General features: G+C 41.1%; 1 protein-coding gene and 1 long non-coding RNA gene across 2 annotated transcripts in view; one reads left to right on the top strand and one right to left on the bottom strand.

The window, feature by feature from the left end:
* LOC143703835 (rho GTPase-activating protein 26-like) overlaps window positions 1-20,497 on the bottom strand; it is a 494,068-nt gene that overhangs the window by 241,835 nt on the left and 231,736 nt on the right. The gene's annotated exons all lie outside the window — the stretch shown is intronic.
* LOC143757622 (uncharacterized) lies at window positions 240-461 on the top strand. The gene is made up of 2 exons (XR_013210695.1): window positions 240-269; window positions 345-461. It is a non-coding gene; the product is annotated as an uncharacterized LOC143757622 (long non-coding RNA).

The raw sequence follows: 20,497 nt of genomic DNA, 5'->3' as shown, positions 1-20,497 counted from the left end.
TTTTTAAAGGAAGGATTGAGAGAATGAAAGAAAAACAAAATAAAAAGACAAATAGATGACAATAACACAGAGTCAAAAATTACCAATGTCAATTTTTGAAATTCAACCACAGTGTCTCAATTTCAAGTTCAATGTCCCTTTTTTTTCAGATTCCCCGAAAAAAAAATTACTGAGTAGGAATGTTCACGAAAAATGATCACAGTTCAGTCCATGAAGAGAAAAAAAAAATCTTCAAAAAAAAATCCAGGAAAACTTGAGAAAAACAAAATGTATGCGGTTCTTTCCTACCCAATCAGAAAACTCTTTTCTCACAACTTTCACAACTCTTTTTACTTCGTTTCCAGGTACAAGAAGACGGGATAGCTCGCCAGTCCAACCAGGAATAGGAACTCCACAGCAGGACAGAAATCGGAATCTCAGCAGCAATCTTTTTCCGACACTCACCAAAGAGAAAAATAAAAACACAAGAAACAAAAAAAAAAACGGCCTTGCAAAAACAAAGCCAAAACAATCATCAGTAACTCATTCCAATAAACAGTTTCAAATTACCAAAATGTGTTTCAATTATTTAGATATAGACACACATATATGCTATTCACCATGTGCTTGACTGACACACTTGAGTCTATGTACAAAGCTAGCACCGCATGGCACACACTTCACAATAGGAAAAAAATATATAATCTCAACAAATACTACGTCTTTCAAACATTTGAACATAACTATATGCACTCACAGATTGTATTAGAAAACAAGTACAGCATTTTCAAACATTTTATACATCACTTATCATTTTTTCAAATGTATTTTTCACATTAATATTCCAAAAACAGTATGCACATTACCTAAAAACATTTCTTATAAAGAAATTGCTCACCAAAGAGAAATATACATCAGAGAACCAAAAAAAAAAAAAAAAAAAGTTTCTCAAGGAAAATATTTGAAGATTGATCCTATCGCGTCAGTGTGTTTTCTTCACGTCGCGTTCAGATTCACAACCCACTCTTAAAGCGTTAACTTTCTAAAGAATTAATACCTCATAAATCTATTTCTCGCTTGTTAATAATCTATTGCTGGACTATTAAACAGTTTGTTCTCACTCAAATCAATCAAATCGCATCTGCTCTCACTCGTGTTGTTCGTAATCTCTCGTATCTCTCATCAATCTCTGCTTGTACGCGATCTTCTGAAAACTTTTTCGAGAGGCGGAGCTAACCTTTCACCTCACCAATCAGAAATCAGTTTAGGAACTTTTTCTTTCCTTGAGATTATTTATAATAGTATAAATACATTTTACTTCATATTCTTTTCATACTATTAGTTTTGTATCGATATAAATACTAATTATTAACATCATGACCCGAGTTAATGACCTGGGTTACATATGGTGAAACACACATCTACAGTATAAAGAAATTAAAACCAAGTGATAATTCTTCATATTTTTATTTGGGCCTAATTTTTGAGGAAAGTTCACCCCCACGTACGGTTTGATTTCCCTAATGAAGGTTTAATGCGGCCCCTTACCCCCCTTGTCTTCACATCTGTTAATATTTGGTTGTGTCCACTTCCATGGTCTCTCAGTGTCCGCCACATGTAAGTTTAAATAAGAGAAAATTGTTGATATGAACAAGGCATGGTGAACAGCTGCGTCCATCGGAGAGTGGGATAGGGAACATCACTCACAGAGCATTCTAATAGCTAATTAAAATGGCCTCTTCCTAATAGTCTGTAATAACGGCATCAAATTGCCTCGACAAATAAACAAGAATTCTATTAGGAGACCAAGAACAAAGGTAATGAAATGCCTGTGTTTCAGACACAAAGATACGACGGTTAAGAAGGTTCATGATGACCAAATTCAATAGTGTTGCTTAAGCCTCCATAAATGCAATGAAATGTATAATTGTTTCTTAAAAGTATAATTTAAAGCAAATTAAGTTTACAATACAGTAATTTTTTTACATTACTTAAAATTTGATCATGAAAACAGATTAAGGGATTTTTTTTAATAGTAATCCTATAATTTGTTTTGTAAAGTAATTTAAAACGAAGCCTGTTCCTGTTATACGGGATATGTTTTAACCTAACATAGTTTCTACTTTCATGAATGCATTAAATATTTAAAATGTAAAATTATATGACATCTTGAGATTCTATTCTTAATTTATATGATTATAGAGCTAGTGTTGTAGTTATTATTTTTAAAATTTTTAAAATTATATATATTTTAAACATTTAAAAACATAATCCATCAATTATACTTCAATAGTCATGATTACAATGACCAAGGAAGCAGATTTAGATGTAACTTGTGCAATCATATTAAATGAATGTTTCGGTTTAATCTTGTAACTTATATCTGTCCTGTTTATAATTTATATCTGTCTTGGCTATCTATCGTATGGTCACTCTGAGCATGACTGTATCTTTCAAGATCGTATCTTGCCAAGTTCTGACTTTGTTTACTACAGTAGAAATGCCTACATCTGCCAGTCATTAAGGTTATACACATCTCTGGGGTAAAAATGCTATCATTAAAACCATAGGTGTGACTCATGCGTTGCTGATGGTCAGACTGCAGGGTTTTTTTTTTCTTTCCTTTTTTCGGTTTTGTCCTACTACATATTTCTTATACTAAATGATTAATGCTTTATCAAAAGCAGATCTTTTTATTTTATTACTTACTAACATTCCTTCTGTTATATTTGTTAGTATTCATATAGGCTAGTACATTTTTTAAACTAATTCTTAATCAATAGTGGTGTTTGGTAAGACAAACATCACTAAACAAAAAGTTCTGTGCTATTTACTTACCAGAATTCCTTCCAGGATACAAAACCATGTAAAGGTTTTAAATTCAATTTCTTCATAATATCAATTCAGCTGCAATTATGTAGTGATTTTAAATTTGAACCATGCTATTCACATAAAACTTTTGCTTCGGATTAGTTCAACTTTACCTGAAATAAAGTGAATTGTACGGAAGCATGGTGTTGAGTGAAACAAAACTTGTGTGGCATATTTGGGTTATATTCGGGTTTTAGAGAAACAGCCTTCACATCTTGTATCATATTGAGTAAAAATCCGAGATCTTTTACACTGAAAGCTTTCAGAAAAACCTCATGGAAGTATTTATGCTTCTCAAGACAGCATGGACATGGTATGCATTGTGGCTTAAATATAAACAGTCATCATTGCTCAACTTTAAAAAAAAGAAATGACCAAATAATCAAAGATATACAAAAGCATCAATAAAGGTAGCATATACAATATAATTTTCTGTCTTCCTTTATCTCACAGGTTTTGTACAGTACCTCTTAGCACTTGAACTTACAGTATAACTGAATAGGAAATATGTCAACACACAATAGGAAACAAACCCTTTGTCATGAATTTACTTCTTATGTCCATGTAAATTACTGAAAGTCTTATAGTCTTATGACTTCCAAAATGTAAGTTTTTCTAATTTGATTTGAAATGTGATAGACGTGCCAGAATGAATGAATGAATGACTAAGACTTGGCAGACAAACACATTAAACTAAATGAGGCTGTATGCGTGAAACAAAATTTTTTCTGGTTTTTAGAGAAATGCATGGGGTTGCCATGGCAGCATCTGAGGAAGAGGACAGTCATTATGGCTATATATACTGTAGATTTTCTCTAAAGAAGCTGATATTGTCCTCAAGATACTGTCATATCTTTTCATGAACGACAGGAAGCAAAATGCAAGTGAACACTTTTAATGAAAGGTCTTATGGAAAACAGTGCAAGGCGATGTGAAGATGGTGACGCAGGGACTTCGGTGGTCAGGATCCGTGATGAAGTGCAGTGAAGAGGTGACGGTGAGACGACAGTTGAAACCACTCGACGAAGACAAGGAACAGGAACACAAGGCAGGAACTGGACACCGGAACACCAACATGGACGACATCAAACAACGATCTGACAAGGATGATAGAACAGCGGTAAGTATAAATAGAGTGGTGAGATTGATTGCAGCTGGTGAAGTGGATGAGGATCAGCTGAAGTTGATCAGGTGATGTCATAAACTCACGCCCACTACACACGTGCATTCATACCACAACATAAACACGAGACAAGCAGGAACAGAGAATGCGTCTACCGTGACAGTACCCCTCCTCCTAAGAATGCCTCCTGGCGTTCCCAGACTCCTTACCCTGTCGATTGTAATCATCGATAAGGGAGTGATCCAGTATGTCTCTAGCAGGCACCCAACTTCTCTCCTCCGGACCGTAACCTTCCCAGTCCACCAAGTACTGAAATCCGCGTCCCCTCCGCCTAGAGTCCAGAATACGATGAACCGAATACGTGGTCTCCCCATCTACGAGTCGCGGTGGGGGTGGAACCTGGACAGGTGGATTAATGTGAGAATGAAACACGGGCTTGATCTTTGATACATGAAAGGCGGAATGGACCCTCCTGTACGCGGGAGGTTATTTGAGGCAGACTGCCACCGGACTAATGATCTTGGTGACAGTAAACGGGCCAATAAATTTGGGTGCAAGTTTATTAGAGACGGTGCGAAGAGGAATGTTCTTGGTTGAAAGGCACACTTTTTGACCAACGACGTATACGGGAGGCTTCGACCTGTGGCGATCGGCCTTAGCCTCGCCCCCACCTGGAGTAGACTTTCACGGGCTCTAGTCCAAGTGCGGTGACACCTCTGAACAAAGGCGTGAGCGGAGGGAACCGCGACCTCGGATTCCAGACTGGGAAAAATTGGTGGCTGGTAACCTACGCTACACTCAAACGGAGATAGGCCCGTAGCCCACACTGGCAACGTGTTGTGAGCGTACTCCAACATGGACAGTTGTTGACTCCAAGCAGAAGGATTCTTGGAAACCAAACATCGCAGCACTCTCTCCAAATCCTGATTGGCTCTCTCGGTTTGGCCATTGCTCTGGGGATGAAACCCCGGGGACAAACTAACCGTCGCCCCCAATAATTTGCAAAACTCTCGCCAAAATTTGGACACGAACTGGGGACCACGTCAATCGGAAGGCCATGTAAACGAAAGACGTGAACTACGACCGTAACCGCTGTCTCCTTAGCTGAGGGCAATTTGGGTAAGGGCACAAAATGGGCTGCCTTCGAGAACCGGTCCACTACAGTCAAAACGACTGTGTTACCCTGAGAGGGCGGGAGGGCGGTGATAAAATCTAGAGCGATGTGGGACCAGGGTCTCGAAGGAACCGACAGCGGCTGAAGTAACCCGTCTGGAGGTCGATTGGAAGTCTTACCAGTGGCACAAACCGAGCAAGCCAAAACAAAATCGTGAATGTCGCGAGCCATAAGTGGCCACCAAAATCGTTGCTTGACTAAAAAACTAGTACGATTAACTCCTGGATGGCAAGCCACGTTGGAGCTATGACCCCACTGGATAACGTCAGACCGTAATCCCTCCGGCACAAACAAACGATTCGGTAGGCAACCGGGCGGAGGTGTTACCCCTTCTAAGGCCTTCTTGACCCTCGATTCGACCTCCCATGTGAGTGTGGAAACGAGCGTTTCGGGCAAAATGCACTCGGGAGTAGACGGGCGTTCGGAAAAATCTAATATACGAGATAATGAATCGGGTTTGATGTTCTTGGAACCCGGACGGTATGAAAGAGAGAAATCAAAGGGACCGAAAAATAATGCCCACCGAGCCTGCCTGGAGTTCAATCTCTTGGCGGTTCTAATGTATTCTAGGTGCTTGTGATCAGTCCAGACGATAAAAGGTACCCCCGACCCTTCTAACCAGTGGCGCCATTCCTCCAACGCTAACTTAACTGCCAACAACTCTCTGTTGCCAATGTCGTAATTACGCTCGGCTGGGGATAAACGATGAGATAAAAACGCGCAGGGATGCATCCTGTCATCTATGGAAGAGCGTTGGGACAACACTGCGCCTACTCCCACCTCTGACGCGTCGACCTCCACCACAAACTGACGTGAAGAATCAGGGGCGACAAGGATGACGGCTGAAACAAAGCGGCCTTTCAGTTTGGAGAACACAGCCTCAGCTGTGTCTGACCACCTGAACGTAGTTCTGGGTGAGGTCAAGGCAGTCAGAAATGCGACTAGTTGGCTGAAATTGCGAATAAAACGCAGATAGAAATTGGCGATTCCCAGAAACCTCTGCAGGGCCTTGCGGGAATCTGGGCTTGGCCAATCTACCACAGCCTTGATCTACTCAGGGTCCATCCGCACTCCCTCAGACAAAACGATGTACCCTAGGAAAGGGAACGACTGTGCATGAAAATCGCATTTCTCCGCCTTGACAAAAAGCCCATTCTCTAGCAACCTCTGAAGCACTCGTTGGACGTGTTGCACGTGTTCCTGGAGAGAAGAAGAAAAAATCAATATGTCATCCAGGTAGACATATATGAACTGATCGATCATATCTCGCAACACGTCATTGACCAGTGCCAGGAAAACTGCTGGGGAGTTGGACATCCCGAAAGGCATGATCAAATATTCCAAATGCCCCCTGGGGGTGTTAAACGCAGTTTTCCATTCATCCCCCTCCCTAATGCGAACCAAATGATAAGCGTTACCCAAATCCAATTTTGTGAAGATGGACGCTCCCCTGCAACCTCTCGAAGGCTGAAGACGTCAACGGCAAAGGATAAGTATTCTTTACCGTGATGTTATTCAGCCCTTGGTAATCAATACAAGGTCGCAGAGAACCGTCTTTCTTCCCCACAAAAAAGAACCCCGCCCCCGCTGGAAAAGAGGAAGGGCGAATGAACTTGGTTGCTAGAGAATCAGAAATATATTTCTCCATAGCCTCCCTTTCTGGAATAGAAAGTGAATATAACTTGCCCTTAGGCGGAGACTTACCTGGCAGTAAATCTATAGCACAGTCATAGGTACGATGCGGAGGGAGAGGAGCAGCACGAGACTTACTGAACACCTCCTTCAGGTCCAGGTACTCCGCGGGCACGTTAGACAAATCCCCTGCTTCCTCCTGAAAAACAGAAACAGGCACAGACGAACAGGCAGACACGAGACAAGACTTATGACATTCCTTGCTCCACTCCAGTACTGATCTATGGTGCCAGTCCACTCGGGGGTTGTGACGGATGAGCCAGGGATGTCCAAGGACGACGGGTGCAAGAGGTGAATCCATGATATAGAATGAAATAGTCTCAGAATGGTTGACGGAAGTGATGAGGGTAATGTCTTCAGTAGAAAGGGAAATGGTGGGAAGTTCTTGTCCATTAAGTGCGTGAACTGCAATCCTGTGTGTGAGGGGTCTGAGGGGAATCTGAAATTTCAGTGCAAAAGTGTGGTCCATAAAATTACCTTCAGCCCCAGAGTCCAGAAGTGCATGGCAGTCGTGCTGGTGGACTGACCACCTTAGTCTTACCGGGAGGAGTGTGGAGGTAGATGTAATCGATGATGAGGTCTTCCTGGCGGAGATCCCACCCGATAGTAGCCTCAAGTTTACTATCGGGCTTGGCCTTTTACCGGGCAGTTGTATGCATAATGTCCCACTCCTCCACAATACAGGCAAAGGCCCTGGGACCTCCGCCTCTCCCTCTCCTCCCGGGAAAGCCGAGCTCGACCCACCTGCATGGGCTCGGGATCGTAGACGGGGCTGACCACGTCCCTGCCGCTGGATCGTGGAACGTCGATCCCTCCGAAGGTACGGGTGGACGGAACTCGGCGCTCGACCCTAGACAGCTGAGTGTCCACCGGCAGAGCTAAGTCGATCAACCCGTTCAGTGTGGTAGGTAGATCCAGGGCGTAGATCTCCTTCTGGACGTGGTCAGCCAGCCCATGCAGGAACATATCCCACTGCGCCTCCTCATTCCAGCCGCACTCCGCCGCCAAGGTCCGAAACTCTTTTGAAAAATCGGAAACTGATCTCTCTCCTTGTTGCAGTTCCGCCAGTCTTCTGGCTGCCTCTCTTCCCGAGACGGCCCGGTCGAAAACCTTCTTCATCTCGGCGGCGAGGGTCTGGAACGAGGCGCAACATGGGTTCTGAATCTCCCTCACCGCCGTTCCCCAAAGCGCCGCCTACCCAGTCAGCAGGGTGAGGACAAAAGCCACTTTAGCCTGTTCGGTGTCGAACGTACGAGGCTGCAAAGCGAAATGCATTGAGCAGCGGGTCAGAAACGCTCTGCAGAAGGCTGGCTCACCGGAATAGTGCTCTGGTAAAGGAAGATGGGGCTCTGACTGGGAGGGTCTCTCGGGTAAGTGTGGGAGGAACGGCCGGTGTGGGCGGCGCAGTGGGACCCTGTAGTCGTTGGATCTGCTGGGTGAGCTCGGACATCTGCGTCACCAAAACTTGGACTGCGCGACCCGTGTCGCCGATCTCTCTCTGCTGGGAATCCATTCTCCTGATGCTGTGATGGATAAACTCTTCCATGGACCTCGGAGACGCACTCGCTGCTTCCATTTCTCGGTCAGATCGTTCTGTCATATCTTTTGATGAACGACAGGAAGCAAAATGCAAGTGAACACTTTTAATGAAAGGTCTTAGGGAAAACAGTGCAAGCCGATGTGAAGATGGTGACGCAGGGACTTCGGTGGTCAGGATCCGTGATGAAGTGCAGTGAAGAGGTGACGCTAAGACGACAGTTGAAACCACTCGACGAAGACAAGGAACAGGAACACAAGGCAGGAACTGGACACCGGAACACCAACACGGACGACATCAAACAACGATCTGACAAGGATGATAGAACAGCGGTAAGTATAAATAAAGTGGTGAGATTGATTGCAGCTGGTGAAGTGGATGAGGATCAGCTGAAGTGGATCAGGTGATGTCATACACTCACGCCCACTACACACGTGCATTCATACCACAACATAAACACGAGACAAGAAGGAACAGATAATGCGTCTACCGTGAGACATACTTCATGTATATGTGCATGCTGTTCAGAACCAACATTTGCCATTCACAGTGCTTCAGTTATGAAAGACCAAGAATATTTCACCAACAGTCATATTTCTAGATTTGTGTGTCTTCCGCTCTGAATGTGTAACTGGTTGTAGTATTGTGTGTGTGTGTGTGTGTGTGTGTGTGTGTGTGTGTGTATGTGTGTGTGTGTGTGTGTCAGCTAGTGGTTCCCTCCAATTTCTTCTCCAAAATCCCCAGGCACTGATTGTCATCTAGTCCATGTGTAAATGGAAGATCCAGCAGCAGCAAACATAGAGGTTAGAGTAACACTAAAAATGAACACAGCAAAGCATCAGTGTTTTGACACTGGTAGTGTAAAAAAATACTATAGAAGTCAATGTCCATCAACTGTTTGGTTACCGACGACATTTCAAAATTTCTTATGTGTGTTCAGCAGGAGAAAGAAAGTCATACAGTTTTGGAACAACTTCAGCGTGAGTAAATGATGTCCATCATTATGAGGTGAACTATCCCTTTAAAAACTGAAAAGTTTTCCTTTGCGTTTTTGAAGGGTTTCACGTTCAGTGAAAACGACTAAAAATGCTGTATTATGCAGGCCGGGCCAGTAGTTGACGAGGTCAGAATTAGAATTAGTTGGCGATGTAAGAATTTGGCATATGCAAATAATGCGTCTCCACTGGTCATTGTAGTGGTTCAGTAAATACATACTTTGCTGGAGAATCATTAATAAACTCAGTATCTTGAGAAGCAAAAACACAGTCCTGTAGTCCACCATTGTTGTTTTGGTTGTCGATTAGGATGAATTGCCCTAATTTTTTGTGACATATTGCGATGTGTAGCAAAAACATGAAAACTACACCCAATGCCATTTAAAAACAGGATGTGTCCTAATCAAATCAAAAGAGAAAATGCAGATAGACCATTCATAAAAGAAATTATAGATATATTAGTACTCTTAGTGCAAGTTGTCTGAGACAATCTGCAGCTTCCTAATGTGGGACACTGAAAAAATGCTGACAAAATCTATGATAAAAGGCCCAAATCACCTTGATTCATGTAGAATAGTAAAATCTTCTTAAATTAGTAATTCTCTTGGTTATTGATGGATGAAACATGGATAATTGAACCTCATCAGACAAATAATACAATATGATATGTAAGGAACTCAGCTTTTTGGAAATATTAATAATCAATAATATCTTGTTATTATTAATTATAAATATTTGGGTCAGTTAATTAACTTGATTAACTTAATGTGGCTGAATTAATATTACAATCAATTAATCAGTTCTTCCAACGAACTCTTTTGATTATTAATTTATTCTAAGAAAAGGGTATCTTCCATGGCCACAGAAGAATAATTATTTCTTCGCCTGTACAGTACTTTGAGCCAGTAGCAAAAACCGTGATTGTAAAGTGACTTGTATTGCAAACAAAACAGAACCAAATACATATTATGTACAAGTTTTATTAACTAAATATAGATATTTATATGAATAAATAATAATAAATAAACTAAACAACATACACACATGAATACATAAATAGGTTAGTGATAGGATGAAATTGGAAACCGGAAGAGGGTCTATGAGAAGAACCATCAGAATTTCATTTTCACATTTCATTGAATTGAATACTTGCATTTGTAATGGGAACAATTCTTGAAGTTGTTGAAAATTGAAGTCGTTGATGGTTCCGGCAGTGTCAAGTGGAAGTTGGTTGAGCGTTCTCTTTCTCCAGGAACGCATGACTGGTTTGGTCAAGGCCTGGGACTCTGTTGAGGCCACGCCGAGCACCCAGGAGAAGTGAGGAAGTCGGAAGGATGGGTGATTTGAGTCGTTGTTGGTTGGAGTCTTTGTTCCAAAACTCTTGAGATTGTCCTTGGTTCTTTGTGAGAGAGTCATCTCTCTCCTGCCTGAGCCCATATCTGGTTGGAATCGAGGCCTGCTGGGCCCTGGGGCCCCCGTGGAGGGGGAGGGGGTTCCCCAGTATAACCAGAACAGTGTTGCGGCTGGATGAAAGAACTAAGAGAGGGAGGTCACATGTGGACTGTCTCTAATAAGGCCTGGAAAAGATCCTCCCCTAAGGGTTGAACTCGACCAATCAGAAAGGTGACATGTCTGAGAGGGAAAGTGGCTCTTAGTTGATTTACGGATCTTTGTCCCTAGCATGATTATACCTTCATTAATGCTCAGATAGCTATAACACATCCACACTGCATTCTAGAAGAAGGTGATGTACATCAAAGTGTGAGTCATTAAATGAGGATTAATTAGGTAGGAGGCATGATACAGGTGAGGTTACATTGATCGTTAGTTGGTTGTATACCAGGATACATACCATAATATATACCTAATAGTACACGAGACAGTAAACCATTTACACTGTTTCTTTCACAGTTTTATGCATGTTCATTTATAGATCAGTTAGTCTATGATTAATGCAGCAAAGTCTGTTTTAAAGAGGGTTTCTGTTTCATAGTCTATCTCTTGAGTATGTGGCCACATTCCTCGGAGGTCGTAAAATCTCCTTATCATGCCCTGTAACATGACACTGTTTCTGCCCTTGTGTTTGTTCATTTGGGCTGTGTGAGGAGTTTCATAAAGCTTTGTATATAATGAATAATTAGTATGTGTCTGATTGGTCCATACCCTACAGATAGTTTTGATGCATTTTTTATAAAGACATTAAGCACATATTATCATAGGCCTATACCATGTGCCAGTTTAGCTTCATCCTCCCTCTGGTTTTCTTCCTATTGATGAAAGTGGTCATTGTCATTGACATGCCCTGGCCAACAGTCTCAGCTGCAGGACCCCACCATCCTCAACAATCTGCCTATGCTCGTCCTCTATGGCTCCTTTCATCATGTCCTGCCTCCACTGATTTAATTTCTTTCTCTTATCCTTTCCCTGATTCTGCCTCTATTTAATTAACCATTACATGCATAAAATAAAGTGGAATAGCTTTTTGAGTTTTTTAAATTCAGAGCTATTTTTTCATTTTAAGACACCCACAGGCATCGGTGGAGAAGGCCTGAGTTGCAATTTTGAATTTTTAGTTGTTCAACCACAGACCACTCCGGAGTGCTGAGTTCCAAGTGGGACATTTTCTTTTCAAAAATTACCGCGGCCACCTCGTGACGCAGTCACTTATCAGTCTCTCATTTTTTAGTCCGAGAAGCTCCGGCTTTGCCTCCAACAGGCAGCAGTCAGCAGCTTTCCAAAATGAGCTGCCATCTGTTTAAGGCAAGAAAGGGCAGTATCAATAGCCCTCACCTCTAGTCCCTTGCCCACGGCTATGTTTAACGTGTGTGCCAAGCAAGGTACATGTATAAGGCCTAAATCACGTATGGCTTTCACATAATTCTACACATTGCCTTTGATGACCGCTATTACTGCTTCACGGGATTTATCCCAGTCGCCCAAGGTGTTGCTGATGCTCTCTGCGACATGGGCAGCTGTGTGACTTTCCCTTAGCTCTTTCGTACAAAGAACGAAATTCTCTAGTTCCCATGTGTCTGAAATGAAGTGAGCTGTGATTGCCACGTCAGCATGTGTGGCCAGTGATGTACACCCATCTGTAGTTAGAGCGACTTTCTTGTCATGCAATAAGGTCTTAATATTTTCTCATGTGGTGTCATACAACTTTACTATGCGGGCTGACATAGTGGTGCGACATGGAATTGTGTATCGTGGCTCCAGCTCCATTATGAGTAGGGTTGGGCCAACTTGGAACCGTTTAAAAAATAACGATGCCATTGGAATTGTTTAGAAAATTTGATTTCGATTCCAATCATTGGTTCCAAACGCGCAAGTTTTGGTCCATAGTGGCCACCGGATTTCCGGAAGTGCTTGCTGCGCCCGCTTGTTCTGTTGCAGCCATGGAGCACAGCAGGGATGTGACGGTGAGGATATTTTCGCACCGGTTAATCGACGTGTGACAACACCGGTAATACAGTATCACCGGCCGGGGCTTTTAAATCGCTAATTTAAAGGCAAACGTAAAATGCGCACTTTTGCACGGACATGCACAATGGTGCGGTCGTGCGGAGCAGCACTGTTTTGTTATTGTGCCCTGAATTGGCGCTAATTTGAAAGCAATTTTTTTTACATCGCTTATAAAAAGCTGGTGCGGCAGTGTGCACTTCACTCTCACTTTTAAATTAGCGTCAATTCATCCTTCGCAGGGAGTTTGATTGACATGCGATCTGTCCGACAAAGCAGTCAGGAGAGTTAGCAGATTAACGTTGGTGGATTTGAACTTGGCTTTAACTGAGGCAACCTGTCACGACAAATTAAAGAGCCACAAAACGGTAGGCCTATTTATTGTTTAATTTTCTTTGACTGACCAAATTTGAAAGTTGAGACTTTGTTTCATATTAAATATTACCTGCTCGGTCCTGTCTGTCAGCGCGTTGTCAGTGTCCTCTATTTTTCACTGCTTGAGAACATGCGTTGAATCTGAAATCGCCCCCTAAACCCTCATTCACTAAGTTAGGCCTATTCCCTACGTTAGTCCACTAATACTGTTCATTTGAAGGAGTGAATGAAAACGAGTGAGCGCTGCTCCCAAAACTAAAACTATAAATTAGATTTTCCTCTGTGAAATGAGCCTGTGACATGTTTTGACTCCATACGTAAGTAAATCGTTTTTTGCAAATTCGGCAAACTACCTTATCTTTAACGGTTACATTACCATCTACGGTGTAGAACCCCAAATATCTCCAGACACTACTTTTTAGATGAGTTGGGGTCGTAATTGTCCGCTCAGGCTGGCCGTTTTGTGCGTTATCTTCAATTTTTAAAACAGGGTGGCTATTGGCTATTATTCGCTTGACTTGGTCATGGGCCAATGCTACAATACGTTTAAAGCGCCCGCTACTGGATGAGATGGCAAGCAATAAAATAAAAAACAAACAGTCTAATCATAGATGCAACATCATGAAACTCAATCTTAGATATTTTAATACTCTCATGGCAAACTACAGTCAATTCTCCACCTCTAAAATGGAAACGAGGTTGAGAGAAATAGATGTACCAAGGTGGTCTTAAGAGGTTTAAGTAAACAAAAAAAGAACAACTCCTAGAAATGTAATGGAGAAAGCACAATCTTCTTAGAGTTTAGTCTTAACTCAAAGCACCTCATGTGCCCAAACTGAGCTAGAATAAATAAGTAGCAAAAGTAACTGAGCACACAAATGCCTTGGAATCGAAACAGAGCCAGAGCTGCGTACATGCACTTTGTGAATGTGTGAGGTGATAAGGCTAGACCGAATGGTAGAACCTAATATTGGTAAACTTTTCCCCCAAAAGCGAACCTGAGGAACTTCCTGTGTTGAGGAAGGATCGATTGAGAAAGTAAGCATCTTCTATTGTAACAAACCAGTCTTTGGACTTAATTTGGAGCACAATAAGTTTCAGAATTAGAATTTTGAACCCATGAGTCCATAGTTGACGCCATTCCAAAATTGAGCGTAGAGATAAGAAATATGTAAGATATTTGAGCCCGTTCTCATCCTTTGGCGGCATATGTGACGCCATATGACAAAACGGCGAAATACTACGCACATGGCACCCTTTAGCGTGAATATAACACGCGAACCCAAGGCGCCATAAAGTTGACTGGCATCCTTTAGCGTGAATATGAGACGCAGACCCTACCCCACACCTAAACCTACCCATCACAGTGCGTGTTATATTGACGATAAAGGGTGCCATGTGCGTAGTATTTCGCCGTTTTGTCATATGGCATCACATATAACGCCAAAGGATGAGAATGCGTTAGATATTTTAGTTGCTCAATAGGTAGCTAGCTAATTTGCAATGTGTGAACTGATCTGACTTAGCAATCATTGGATCCAAACGTCAGTAACATGATTTATTTTATAAACATTTTCATTTAACAGAACAAAAGTGGGAGTTATGTTACTTGTTCAAATTATTATTTTTCCAGATATATGCCTAGTATGCCGTGCTTCTTATTGTCATGTTGACGTACAATGACAGATCTTCTCTGACTAGATGAACACTCATTGATCCACGAAGAGGAGCAGTGCCGAAGCACCACCCACATAAAAATAAATAAATATATTTTTATGTTTCTAACAGATATGGCGAAGTTCCAAACTGCAGCTTTAATGTGAGTGTGTCAGATGATGCATTGTTTGTGGGGCACCAGCCAAGGAGTTCCACCTCCACAGTGATGTACAATCCAGGAAGATTGTTGAAAAATACTGGTTTGTTCTCCACAAGAGGTGGCATCGTCTTATCTGAGGCAAAAGCATCTTCTGCTTATGTTTTCAATAGAATATCAATCACACTGAAATAAAACTATTCCACACATGTGGAAGGTTGCCGTCCTGTTTGCCTGCTGTTCACTAAACGGTTATGTGCCTATTATAGTGCGCCTACCTCTTTCTCTTCCCACCCTCCCTGGCTGAGTCATATCTTCATACACTCATAGAGAATAGTCTCCCTCCCACAATCATTCAGACGTAGTATCAACTGGCAAAAACTCACAAGCTCCCTGAATACATAATGAAAATGTCACACTGACTTTCAAATGAACTAGTAGGGTCACTATAGGAGAGCAGCATGTTCTAATCTTTACTGCATAGTGTTCTTTCATATGAGACTTGAAATAATTAGGACTGGATTTGGGATTTCTTGTATTATATTGACTTAGACATGAAATCTATGAATATGGCACTAATTTTTTGGTATCTAATTGTACATTTGGTCCAACATAATGCAAACAATCACTTTTTTTAACATTAAGATTCATTTTAATATTTTCTGGGACATAAAGTCAAAAATACAGAGGTGATACAACTGTCCTGATATCATTATGATGAAATAAAATCTTCAGGAAATCTAAATAAATGGTTTTAATATTATTAAAATACTATTCAACAAAACTGCTTATTAAAGGTGTAATAGGTGATCTGAGAAATGCTAACTTTAGCCTGCTATTATTGAAAGCATACGATCCCACCATCCCTGCAAATCATCGTCCAAAGCCACACCTCCTCCAAAACACATGGAAGCGCACACACCAGAAGGGAGACGACCAGAGACAACATTATTGGATTATATCATGTGTAATTCACCTGTGAGAAAACTTTACAGTACAGCGAGTAACAGTACAGTAGACAACTATTTGCCTGCCAATTCTAGCTCTGTCTGTACAGCGTACGTGAACGTATGTCTGTGTGAACAGGCTGCGCAGAGGTATGCAAACACATGTTAGCTTACAGGGAACACATGCTTTCATTTGATTCGGACCGAATGCAAAGATTGAATGAACATTTTATGATCCTACGCAGGGCTTAAATTGGGATTTATTATGTGGGGGTGCTCTCCCTAGGGGGGTCCAGGGGCATTCCCCCTGGGAATTTTTTTTTTTTTGTGAAAAATAAACCATTAAATAGCAATTTCTGGAGAGTTTTGGGCAAAGAAATGGAGAAATTGAGTATTACATGATATGTGTAAAACTGCAAGGTTAAGAGCATATTGCATTGTTGTAGTATCAACAGGTATTAGGACATTTAGCATTTACATTACTGTTAATCAATCATCACTTGATTACACATTGTACTACCTTGTTATGATATATAGTGACCCATACAATGCGCCAAACATAATGTGCCACATGAAGAGACAGTGCAGCATATGACAGTAGCAACAACTGAGAAGATTTGGGTCTGTGGTGACCAGGTCCAGCTCACACACACTTCCTTCTCCCATTCTCTCTCTTTAATACTACAACACACACACACACACACACTCATCCTACTCTGCATCATTTCTCATCAAGATATGCACAAGTCACAAAAATAAAAATCAATCTATCCTTGTGGAAATGTTGCTTGGTAGCTAAATGTAGATCTAGCAAGTCTTATATTTCTGTAATTCACACAGATCAAATACAAATATGCTGACTGAATATATTGCTAGTTTATTTTGAGTAGCCAGCTAACAGTTCTCTTGCAGTTTGCTGATAATCCGGTGTCTGAAGTAAAATGCTCAAAACATCTGCTGAGTAAAATCACATGGTCAGCCTAGTCTTGGTTATTTAATTTGGATTTAGTCTTTTTTTCCTTACCTTGTCATTCAAGGCCAGGGCACTTTTTGTACATTTCTGGAACTTTTGCGCGCTTCCACATCCCGCGCAACTACGGATCTCCCAGGAATTTCATTATATATTGCTGCGTACATTTATCCGTGTCACCTAGATGCGCGTGCGCGAGCGGTGCGCGATCATGGTCGACTGACAACGAGATTAAGCAGCTGAACAAGAATGCGGCCATGTTCCGATTGTTCTCAGCTCCACCGAGAAAAAATTGACATGCCATTTCAAAAATCTTTCATTTATTGTCATAAATATGTTTTCAAAAGCATTACTTTCATCAAATTTTATGTGACATAATGTCCAGTAGGCATCTGACTGTAAACAAGCAGGCTTATGTGCCGGGGCTGAGCCCCGGAGAGCCCCGTCCCAATTTAACCACTGGTCCTACGCCTCCGATAGACGATATAAAACATAGGCCCAATCCCAATTCTACCCCTTTGCCCTTCGCCTTCCCCTTGAAACAGAGTGGCAAGGCATAGGGGTGAAAAAATTCCCCTAAGCAATGGGACACAACTACTACACTGTTACACGTCATTATAAGTCGTAGCGCCTATGTCACTAGAGATGCGCCGATGTTTATCACAAACTGCCAAGATGCCGTCGACAGCTGCAGTCATCTCAGTTGCGTGGGTTACAGCTATTTTTTTGCATTTGTCTTGTGACGTAAGTTTGCTGGTGGATCAGTTTATGGTAACGTTATATATGATGGCTGCAAAATGGACTTATTTGGACTTAAAGAAACGTTGCTCACTGTCAGACTGGTTGATCTGATCATGTTGCAAAAAGCACGAAACTGTAAGCACTGTTCGTTTATATCATGTTCACATATAACCACAAGAAAACAATGCGTTCATAGCAGATGTACGGTAAAATATAAGCCAATTCCCTTCCGCGATTACATTCACCAGTTATCAGACATGTAAATATGTTGCGGGACTATCATTAACAAACTATAGCGATTTTTTTTTACAAACGTTTCTGAAACTGACCGTAAATATGAACTCAAGATTGAATGTAACATAAAGCAAATCATTATTTGTTGTGAAAATACTTATTAAAGCCCAAAATTCTTACATTTATGGGTCTTGTTTTTTGCTGCCATTTTGCGTCTGTAGCCGGTGTATGCAGTGACAATTCTCATACCCCTTCGTTTGAAGTGTGGTCCCGATAAATCTTCGTTTGAAGTGTGGTCCCGAAAAATCTTCGTTTGAAGGGCTATCTGGCCCTTCCCCTTAGCCCTCCCCCTCCAACCAAAAGAGAATCGGGACAGCCCTACCCCTTCACGTGAACGTGCAAAACAGAAGGGAAGGGGAAAGTGAAGGGGTAAGTGGTAGAATTGGGATTGGCCCTTAAGGTGTGTTCACACCGCCGCCGACTTGAGCTTCCAAAGCGGCCGGAAGTCATTCATTTTCAATGGAAGCTGGCTTCTCTCAGCTGCAAGGAGCGTCAAATCCCTCGGCGTCGCGTTTTGGGCGTTTTGAGCGTCAATCAGAAAGTTGAAAGAAGCTCAACTTTATGGTAATGAGCTATGACGTGGTTCAGCGGCAAGCAGCAGCAAAACGCCAGAAACCAATCAGAATAAAGACGTCCTTCACTCTGGCTGATTCCGGAGAAACATACGATGTGAACTTTCGTTCCTACCAAAACATTAGTTCCGAGAAAATGGAGGAGAAGCTGATAATCGCTGTTGCTGGGTTTCCTATCATATATTATATGACGTTGTTTGCTTACAGGGACCAGTTACAAAAGAACGAGGCATGGGAATGCAATTCATTTGCTCACGGTGACAACGATTTGACCAATTGCACTAATGCAAATAATAGCCTAATGCAAATAATAATAATAATAATAATAGGTAATTATTATTTTTTTCCCCGACCAAATGTGACCAAAACAGTTATAAAAATGCTGTCATTATAAAAGGTTTCTTCAATGTATTGCTTGTTTTTTCTGTTTATTACATTTCATGTTGTGACACTTCTCTTCTCCCTGCTACGTCAGAGCGTCCAAAGCGTCAACGAGCTTCCCCGTGCTTTTTGACAAGCGTCCTTGACAGAGCGGCCAGAGCTTCTTTGACGCTCAAGTCGGCGGCGGTGTGAACGTACAGTTAGACTGCTTAACATGATTGCTTGAGACTTTCAGCCAACATATTAAAAAATGCTTCTGTAGAGAATCACCTATTGCACCTTTAATATTTGAAAAGCTTTTGAGCACCAAATCAAAATCATATAATTAAAGAAAAAACATAAAATAGAAAATTATGTCATAGAGAGGATCCCTGCAGATTCTCATCACTGTGTATGAAGGGTTTCTAAAATATCAGATAATTTGACCTTTTTATGAAAGATTAGTTTAGGTTGTACAATGTGGTACGACTCACCAGAAAGCAAAGTAATTATATTTCTGAATTAATAATTCATAATACTAGGGGACACATTTTAGCTTGAAAAGTATATTAATATATTTTTTAATATAATTTTTTTAAATACCTTTATGGAAGATCCCAAATCATTAGGGACATTTTGCCTAAACTTTAACTATTACATAACTACAGCAAAACACTTAAAGGGATATTTCACCCAAAAATGAAAATTAGCCCATGATTTACTCACCCTGAAGCCATCAGGTGTATATGAGATTCTTCTTTCAGACGAATACAATCTGAGTTATATTAAAAATGTCCCGGCTCTTCCAAGCCTTATAATGGGAGTCAATGGGTATATATTTTTGGAAGTCCATCAAACCCTATCCATCCGTGATAAAAGTGCTTGAAACGGCTCCGGGGGTTAATAAAGGTCTTCTGAAGCGAAGCGATGTGTTCGTGTAAAAAAAATATCCATATTTAAAACTCTGATTGTATTCATCTGAAAGAAGAATGTCATATACACCTAGGTTTACTTCAGGGTGAGTAAATCATGGGCTAATTTTCATTAAAGTCCCCCTGTGGTGAAAATCCAGCTTTTAATGTTGTTTATATGTCTATGTGGTGTTTTTTAATATGCTTTAAACAAACCACGTACAAATACACAAGTCAACACCATTCTTCTTAAAACTGGAGTGAACCAAAGACGGTCTCCCTCAACAATGCGGTTTTAAATCGTTGGTGTTTCTGACGTCACAAACTACCTTGTAACCAATCAGATCAAAGTGTGATCGTCAACAAGTGGATCTCTGAGCTGGTGTGAGTGGCTCACTCCCATATTCATAGAACCGTGTATACTAAATGAGGCAAGGGTGTAGAGTTACATTCAAACTATTTTAAGGCATGAAGATATTTTTAAATATTTAAATATTTCATTTAAATATGAAAATATTTAAATATTAAATATTTCATTTTGATGATCAAAGATGAGTTTTAAGGGATACAATAATTGACTACAGGGGGACTTTAACAAGCACTAACATATATAACCTAAAACTGCAAATCTACAGTTTTCTACTGCATCTTAAAGCTTGGTTGGAGTTCTGCCTCATTTTGGCC

The sequence above is a fragment of the Siphateles boraxobius genome, unplaced genomic scaffold (assembly GCF_051911475.1).
Source record: "Siphateles boraxobius isolate OS27281-9 unplaced genomic scaffold, OSU_SipBor_1 11, whole genome shotgun sequence".
Lineage (NCBI taxonomy): Eukaryota > Metazoa > Chordata > Actinopteri > Cypriniformes > Leuciscidae > Siphateles > Siphateles boraxobius.
The sequence above is the reverse complement of the archived record's forward strand: the minus strand, read 5'-3'. Positions and strand labels throughout refer to the sequence as shown.